Raw genomic sequence first — 9,864 nt, 5'->3', positions numbered from 1 at the left:
TTTCTCTTCCATCACCATTCCTCTAATATAGAGGAATTATTTTACCAACCACATTCTCCTCTGAGGGTGAAGTCTCACACTAGCCCATGTGAGTCGTTGAAACGTATGCTTTATGTTTCATAGATTGTTTATTTACTGACACCAACTGTTTATTTATATACAGTTTCCTATTCCCCTTCCCCCCTCCCTTTCCCCCTCCCTTCCACCATCATTTCACTTCAGAAGCAATGAATGTTTATTTTATACATGCACTAATCCTGTGTATTTTATTATCTTTTATCTTTTTGAGTTCAACACTTTGCGCTGACCACTACCACAGTTCCATTGCCTCTATAAGAAGATCCTTTGAGTTATCTTCTTCAAAGTCCAGCTGCAGCAAACACAACAAGGGCCAGTATATATATATATTTCTTCTTTTTGCCTGGTTTAATGGGTCCTTAGGCGTTCCATTCCTATACGCCATACACAGTAGGGAGCGCTCCAGTTTTACATTTTGTTTTGTCCCGAGTTACAGGTCCCGGTTTGGGGCATCGGAGCCATCTTTATAATGGGAACGTCGAGTATGGGATGCTATAAAGATGGTAGCGACACTGGCACCCGATGACACATACCGGGGCCTGTAACTCGGGAAGCAGGGTGTCCCTGATCCACAAATCAATGTGGTTCAGCTCAGGGGACCCCCTGCTCACAGTACACTATTATTAAAAATACATTCATGATGCTTCCTTACCATAGCAGATAGCCGCAAAGGTAAGGAATGATTGTTTATTGACCGGCACCTCATAACGGGGCCTGTATCTCGGGAAGCAGGGGGTCCCTGGACCTGAAACCAACACGGTTCAACTCCGGAGACCCCCTGCACATGTACACTATGAATAAAAGTGTATTTAAAAGATTTTTAATGTTGCCGATGTTTGCGGCGAGAGAGCGGCGGATCTCTCTCTGGTGCAGACACATCTCGGCAGGGGACGGCTTCACGGCAGCTTCTCGACAGGCAGACTGTCTCGCCACCGGTTACTCACCATGTTTGGCAATGTTGCTCTCGCTGTGATTAGCCAGGGATTCAGCCCTTCCTACAGTACATACAGCGAGGGCAACACGCCAAAAACATGGCGAATTGAAACCCCTGGTGATTGCAATTTTCCGCCGCTTACTGCATGACCCCCTAAGTATTCTGTCAGGAAGTGACACCTTAAATACCAACATAAATACATAATGCAGACACTGTCACATAGAGAAACTAGTGATATATTGAAGGCAGAATAAATGCTGTGTGTCACTTTCAGCAAACATTGCTACAGGTGGATCTTGAATACAAGGGACCTGACGTGTCTGACATGCTGCAATGCACAAAATACTGTATGTATGGTTAATTGGTTAATTGTCACGATGGACACAACTATTATCAACACATTTATATTTTGGGTTTAGATTGAGCATACAAGTTGAGCAAAATAAATTGTCATTTATCTCCTTGTTAGACAGACACACGACAACCTTAGAATACACTTAATGAAAACACTTACTGAACAGAGAACGGGATAGAATGTCCAGAGATAAAACAAAGCCCCGGAATATTGTCTCTTTAACATACAGTCCTGTTGCGAGGGGCGCACGCTGTAAATTCAATATCTCCGTGAAAATGGCAAAGTTTGTTCTGGTCCGTTTGGGTTCGTTATATAACCCCCAGCACTAACAAAATCCTGAAGCAGAGTTCTGTACTTGGTTCCGATGGAAAGATTTTGTTGCGTTCTGAATTCGCTGGTGCTGCTCTTATCCGCTATTACAAACGTGATGGAAGTCAGCTCACATTGTTAAATGAAAAAAACGAAAGACAACGGGGATAGCTTGGGCAGCATGTATATAGGGTTTGAGAGCCTCCAACATGCTCACCCTTTCCCCTTGTGGGAATTTTCCCATTCCCCAATCCCCTACTTGCCCACAGTTTGGAGAGTGGGCACTCTAGGGATTTCCTTTTTCTACAGCGCCTGTGCAACATTGCTACCTGGCCTGCTTAGCATATGTGTACTCCCCTTTCTACCTGACGTCTCCCTGGCTGGGGAGGGGGACTCAGGGTGTGAGCTAGCCCAGATGGCTAACATGATTTCCTATTTATCAACAATCCTGGCTATTTCTCAGATCCTGACCCCGGGTGTTTTCATATGCAACACTCCTCTAGACTCACAGGCATTGGCCCAGAAGGTGGTCTATGAAGTTTGAATAGGAAAGTGACCCAGCTCATAGGTGTCAAAAGATTTGGTGGCTAGTTGACTATCAACGGCAGATAGAAAAAATGCATCCTGCCTGTCCTTTTAAATCAACCACAAAAATCCACTTTATTAAAAATGTGTTCCCTTTATCCCACATTTATAATCTTTATATGTATGTGCTTAGGATGCTACTCTGAGACTGCACACCAAATTTCAGGTTTTTAACCCTTTTCGTTCCCGAGTTATAACTTCTCCTTGACTGGCAATACTGGTCTATGGGTTTCTCCCGTCAATTAACTTGCGATTACGGGGTTCCCTCATCACTTGACCTAGTTCCCATGCCAATTGAGCAGCCGCCACTCAAGTTACGCTGACAAACCGTGACGTCAATACAGTACATTGTATCTGAGTACCACTTGAGATTGGAAACCGCAAAACTTTGATTCAATTGACTCTGTGGTTACAGCTTCCAGTCTCAGTAAAGGATATACTGTAAATACTTGGCAATGGAACAAAGAAACCGTGCCAAGTGTATCCAATTAACTCATGGTTTAGCTCTCGCAGCGGCATCTTGTGTCCAAAGCCAAGAATGTCAGTTTACCATTGTATACACCACTGCAAGCTCATACAATCATGCAAAATGGGGACAACAAGGGACAGAGGAAAAAATAATACATGTACAGTGCATGGAAAATTAACCCCTTCATCCCCAATGTGAAATAGGGGTAACCAGCCAAGCACACTGCCTTTATTAATGCGCTGGCTACCCACAATTTCGTTACACCTCCACCACTCAAAGCCCAAGGTTTGCCCTGGCCACCTCCTCTGGTGGTTGGGCTGACCTGAGAGTTTTTGAAGTCCTTAGGTCTTGGGGATTGTCCTGCCGGGAGAGGCCATCAGCATTCCCATGCTCACTGCCTTTTTTGTGCTGAATGGTGAAGTCAAATTCCTGCAAGGCAAGGCTCCAAAGCAATAGCTTGGCATTGTCTCCCGACACCCTCTGCAACCAACTTAGGGGGTTATGGTCCATGATGACCATGAATGTCCTGCCATACAAATAAGGCTGTAGTTTCTTTAGAGCCCATACTATGGCCAGGCACTCTTTCTCAATAGTGGCATAGGCCACTTCTCTGGGCAGCAGCTTGCGGCTCAGATATACCACTGGGTGTTCACTGCCCTCCTCCCCCACCTTGCTGAACACAGCCCCAATGCCAAAGTCCGAGGCATCAGTCTGCATCAGAAATTTTTGGGAATAATCTGGAGCAGCAAGGATGGGTGAACTGGTAGTCTTCAAAGCCTGAAATGCTTTTTCACAGGCTGGGGACCAGACTACCAGCACAGACAGTCGCTTCTGGGTCAAGTCAGTCAGGGGTTTGGCAATGGCACTATATTGGGGAACAAACTTCCTATAGTAGCCTGCGGTGCCTAGGAAAGCCATGACCTGCTTCTTGGTCTTGGGAGTGGGCCAATGCACTACTGCCTCTAATTTGGCTGGTTCTGGCTTGAGGTGCCATCCATCCACCCTATGCCCTAGGTACAAGGCTTCTGCCATCCCTTCTAAGCACTTGGTGGGTTTTAAGGTGAGACCTGCCTCCCTAATCCTGACTAGCACCGCAGCTACATGAAGTAAGTGTGATTCCCATGAATTACTGAACACAGCAATATCATCCAGATAAGCCCTTGCAAACCCTTGCATACCCTCTAGCAAGCAATTGACTAGGCGTTGGAAGGTAGCTGGTGCATTCTTCATCCCAAATGGCATCACTAAGAATTCATAGAGGCCACTTGGGGTGATGAAAGCCGATTTCTCCCTAGCCTCCTGGGTCAATGGGATCTGCCAGTACCATTTACTGAGATCCATGGTGGTCAAATACCTTGCAAGCAACTCATCTATGCGGGGCATGGGGTATGCATCTGAAAAAGTCCCTGCGTTGAGCTGCCGGTAGTCCACCTAGAACCGGGTGGTCCCATCCTTCTTAGGTACTAGGACTACCGGACAAGCCCAAGGGCTCTGAGACGGTACAATTACCCCTAGGGCCAGCATCTCCTCTACCTCCCTCTTTATGCTTCCCTTAATCTCGGCTGAGACCCGGTAAGCATGCTTATGTAGGGGTCTCAAATCCCCTGTAAGCACTGGGTGATCAGTGATGTGACTCCTGCGTGGCTTATCTGTGAACAGAGCCCTATACTGTTCTAGCATAGCCCTGGCCTCTTCTCTCTGCCTGCCAATCAGCTGATCCCTTATCTCTACCTGCTCTACGGTTCCCCCCTGCCTAGCCTCCCCTAGGAGATCTGGCAAAGCATTGCTCGCCGGATCCCTCATCGGTGGGCTGCAAATGGCTAGCACTGATGCCACACTTGGGTCTATATACTCCTTGAGCATGTGTTAGGAATCTGATTTCTCAGCGCCGGCCGCGCAACACTCAGACTACCCTCAGGGAGACTAAAGGGCGCGCAGCGCAACCTCTGCTTACCTGCCTCCATGGGCCATCAGCTTCTCCGTCACCGCAGGGCCCCTCCTCCCGGCGGCCCCACCACTCCTCCTCCTCAATGGAAGGCGCTGGTCCTCCGTCCCATGCACACACGTGTGTCCTCCTCCAATGCTGGTCGCGTGCACATGCAGCTTACAGAGTGCACGCCCAGCATCCACTCTTCCTCTTCCACTCCTGCTGTGAGGCTCCGCCCCGTACACCACACGGGTGTAACCAGAGTGCTTCCAGTGCTCACCTGGGTTTTATCAGTCACACCTATCCAGAGAGGCTCCCTGCAGTCCTCCTGACGCACCTCCCTCCCTGATTGGTCAGCCCAGCCTTATCTAGCATCTCTGAGCCCTCACTCATCGCTCGACATAGTCTCTGTATGGAAGTGTTTGGTGTACTCTCCGTTACTACAGGTTTTGACACGGCTCGTACGATTTCCCCCTTTGGCTCTCGACTTCGGCTCTCCTTGGGCTATGTATACTCTGGATCCCACGATCACGACTTGGACTTTAACCTTCCTCATCTATCCGCTCCCTGACCTCGGCAAGGCAATCACTATTCTACTCCTATACCCAGTACCGGCAAGTATTGTCTACGCTACTTACATCTGGCCTGGCAACGCTTAATACCACACTCCGGACACGCTCCCTTTGCTGCGGGTGCGTGTATTCCTACCTCCCCCTTCAGCACAGGGGACGGATCTGGTCTGCGGGCAGCACTGGCGTAACAGCATGTTAATGTGATACGTTTTGGTCCTCCCTGTCTCAGCATCTACCTGTACAACATAGTTGCACTCGTTTATAGTACCGGATACAGTCCCAACCAGGCAGCCATTAATTTGTTCTCCCTAGTGGGTTTCAGAACAAGTACTTGCTGTCCTGGGATGAACTCTCTGCTACGGGCATTCTGATCATACCAAGTCTTCTGCTTGGCTGAGCAGCCCTAAGGTTGTCCTGCGTCAACCCCATGAGTGTCTCTAACCGGTCTCTGAGATCTACCATATATTGAAGCACAGTAGCGTCAGAATCGGTAGCTTCCCCTTTCCATTCCTCATGGAATAGGTCCAGAGGTCCACGTACCTTGCGACCATATAGCAGCTCAAAGGGAGAAAATCCAGAGGATTCTTGCGGTACCTCTCGGTATGCAAACAGCAAGTGCTGCAGGTGAATCTCCCAGTGTTTCCCCTCTGCCTCTATAAATGTCCTTAGCATCTGCTTTAAGGTACCATTGAACCTCTGTGCAAAAAAGGTGTAAAAAAGGCGCTACGCCCTAAAAAATATCAAGTGACAAAACGTGATTTATAAAGTGCAATATTATGACTCACAAGTGGAAAAAACAATCAAATGTAATACCCCCCTGCTTCAACCCTCCGCTGGGGTTGTTTTCACTCTTCCCCAAATAGTAGAACTTGTATCACACGATCCAGGGGAGCATAAGGGAAAAAACATAAATAATCTAAGTGTAGAGATATAAACAGTGCTGGGAATAATCCTATTAATCTTGGCTCCTGTGTTATTCCTACTCACAAGAAAATGGAAGTTTTCAGGCAATAGAGATCAATATGCAGATGAAGAGATATCACTGGCCTACCCTATCACCAGTAGCGGTCTCAGGGGTGCCTTCACACGGTCACCCATCTTACCTACTCGCTGGCAGGCGTCACAGGAGCAGCAGAAATCTGCCACCTCGCTGGATGCCCTCGGCCAGTAATTACGCTGCAAGAGCTGGGCTCTCGTGCGTGTGACACCCTGATGCCCCGCAAGCGGGAAGGAGTGGACAACCCATAATAAATTTTGCCTATACCCCGTGGGTACCACTAACTGTTGCTTGCCAGTCCAGACCTTATCTAACCGTGTAGCCCCGGTAGCCCCTCTCAATACAAAAGCCCGCAGTGCCACAGGTAGTAATCAGACCCCTCACTTGGATTAGACTCGGACGCCCAAAGTCTCATGCCCTCCAATATGGGATCAGATTGCACTGCTTCCCTAAACTGAGTGCCTAATTCTGGCCACACCCCGTCATACCTGAGTCAGGGGGACAGGGAACAGGGACAGGGTACAGTAAGTCAGTGTCAGAAGCAGACTGAGTCTGGCTTACCTGTCTGGTCTCCTCCGAGACTGCCGGGACTGTAGGTCCCAAATGCAGGGTGACAGGGGCTACTGCTGTGATCTTTGCGGACTGGTTCCTGGTAATCATTACAACCGGTGCAGCAGGCGTCAGCACCGTGGTAAAAACACATGTAACATGCCCCAGATCATTGCCAAGGAGAATCTCAGCAGCCAACCCGGTCAATACCTCCACCTCCCTCATGCCACGACCCGCCTCCAGTCCAACCTGGAGTGACCTCCGTCTGGCATGGTAACTTGCATCCCGGTGCCCGGGTGCAAATCCTCTGGCTGCACAATATAAGGGCGAACCAGAGTCACGGTGGCACCGGAGTCCAGCAACCCGTCTTCTTGCCGGTCTCCGATGGTCACCCTCCGCAGATGCTTCTTCCGGGCAACGTTGGGTTGCAGCCCGACTGCAACCTGATGCCCTCTGTCCTCAACTGCAGGTCCTGAGTTGACAAGGGTTGATGCCTCCATGTTCATCCCTCTGTTGGCTGGCGTCACGGCTGCACTTTTCCTCTCCGATGGTGCCAGTTGCACACGGGCGACTGGTTTTGCTGCTTGGGAGCGGTGCCCCTGATGGGGTCCTGCGGACCGGTCCCGGTCCATGCAATCGGGTCTAAGGTGCCCGATTTTGTTGCAATTAAAACACCTCCTCTCGTGTTTGAACTCTGCAGACTTTGGCGCTTTGCTTGTGGCTGAAGGAATAACTGTCCACTGAGGTGTAGTCTTAGCTCCCGGGGCTGCTCGGGCCCCTGCTCTGGGAACTGCTGGGTCGTCCAGCGCAATCCTGCTGGCAACATACTCGTCGGCCATCCAGGCAGCGTCCTCCCAGGTCTTGGGCTTACGGTCAAAGATCCAAGACCGCATTTTGGGGAGGAAACTTTGCATCAATTGTTCTTGAAAGTTTAAGTATGGTACTTGATAGCCTCATACCCCGCGACCCACTGGGTCCCGTGCCTGACCATTCTGTTGTCATAGTCCGCAAATTATTCCCCAGTCCGGAACTTGCTCCTATACCCCTCAGGTGTCAGGGCATACTGGACCAGCAGCTTATGCTTCACATGCCCATAGCCATCAGCATCCAGGCCGGGAAGCTCCATCAAAGTTCTCTTGGCTTTGCTGGATAGTAGTGGTTGCAGCTTGACCACCAAGTCCCTCTTTGGTATTCGGAACCGGCCACACTGATTATCAAAATAATTTAGAAATGAGCCCAGGTCATCCGTGCCATCAATGAACTTGCTAAAACTGTGGTGATCCGGCCGGGAAAGCTCTTGTTCCCCGTTTACAAGGTGGGATTGGAAACCCTTTCCCACTGTGATTGAGAGGAGTTTTAACCTCTGCTCGTAGCTGATTCCCTCTCCCGATGTGGCGAGCAGTGCGCCGAGTCCAGTGGCCGGCAGTCCGGCAGCCTCAGCCGCGAACCCCTCCGCAACCCCTGGCACCAAGCCACCCACGACTGGGTGGTTGGCAACATCCTCCCCCTGTCCTTGCAGCCCCAGAGCTGGAGGGACCTCCTGTCCTCCGGGCTGAGTACTGTACGCTGCCACAGCAGCTAATAGGGCCGCTCTGCCCTCATACTCTTCTATATCCTCCTCCAGCTAACTCTTGGAACGACCGTCTGTCGTTAAACCATACATTTCTTCATGACTTGCTCTCGGTTCCACGAACGTAACCTTCCTGAGCGTACACTCATGGTGCCCCCGGGGTATGGGTCAAGAGACCAGTGAATTATATTGTGCTTATTTGGAAGTGTGTGTAAGTTGTCACTTGTCTGAGGAGCTCACAAGCCACAAGGTCCTCACTATATTACAGAGCCACGCAGGAAACTGCAATATAGGCTCAATCAGTATCCCACACGCTGCCACCAGTATATAAAGCCTGTCACAATGGACACAACTATTATCAACACATTTATATTTTGGGTTTAGATTGGGCAAACAAGTTGAGCAAAATAAATTGTCATTTATTTCCTTGATAGACAGACACACGACAAACTTAGAATACACTTAATAAAAACACTTACTGAACAGAGAGTGGGATAGAATGTCCAGAAATAAAACAAAGCCCCGGAATATTGTCTCTTTAACTTGTAGTCCTGTTGCAAGGGGCGCACGCTTTAAATTCAATATCTCCGTGAAAATGGCAAAGTTCGTTCTGGTCCATTGGGGTTCGTTATATAACCCCCAGCACTAACAAAATCCTGAAGCAGAGATCTGTACTTGGTTCCGATGGAAAGATTTTGTTGCATTCTGAAATCGCTGGTGCTGCTCTTATCCGCTTCTAGAAGCACGATGGAAGTCCGCTCACATTGATAAATGAAAAAACGAAAGACAACAGGGATTGCTTGGGCAGCATGTATATAGGGTTGAGAGCCTATCTCCAACATGCATTGTATTCCAAATTAAATTGAGTGATGAAAGTTACTGATTTTTCATCAAATGTATTCCTCTTTTCCTTTTTATGTTCTATTATTTCTTCTCTGTTTTCATTCAAAGCTTCTATTTTAGCCTTTTGTACAAGTCTATCATTATATTTTCTCTCTAAAAACCTTTTTGTTAATATCTTTTGTAGGAACATTCTGTCATCCGTACAATTTCGTTTAATTCTTTTAAATTCCCCTTTAGGGACATTGTTTAGCCATCTGGCATGATGGTTACTGGATGACAGGATGTAACTATTGCAATCTACTGGTTTATAGAGTGTGCAGGTTTTAATTTTTCCTTGATCGATGAAAACAGAGATCTAAGAATTCTATTTTTACTGTATTATAATTATATTTACATTTTAAATTTTGTTCATTCATATTATTTTAATAAGTGATTAGAAGCTTTGTTCCCCCCCCCCTTGTTTGGATGAATTTCCTGATGAAAAGGAAAAGGCACAATAAAGCCTTATTATAATTTCACATTATAAACGACTCCAAGTGTGTACCTCTGTAAACGTCTGTCCACATGGACCTTGCTCATGCATTTCCTGGATCTTTATATGTTTTTTCCAGATTTATTGTGTTTGCCAGGTAGTAGCTGTCTCCATTTGGTTGTATAGCATTTAGGAATTTTACTT

Source organism: Ascaphus truei, chromosome 3 (genome assembly GCF_040206685.1).
Source record: "Ascaphus truei isolate aAscTru1 chromosome 3, aAscTru1.hap1, whole genome shotgun sequence".
Classification (NCBI taxonomy): Eukaryota; Metazoa; Chordata; class Amphibia; order Anura; family Ascaphidae; genus Ascaphus; species Ascaphus truei.
This window is presented reverse-complemented; position numbering follows the sequence as displayed.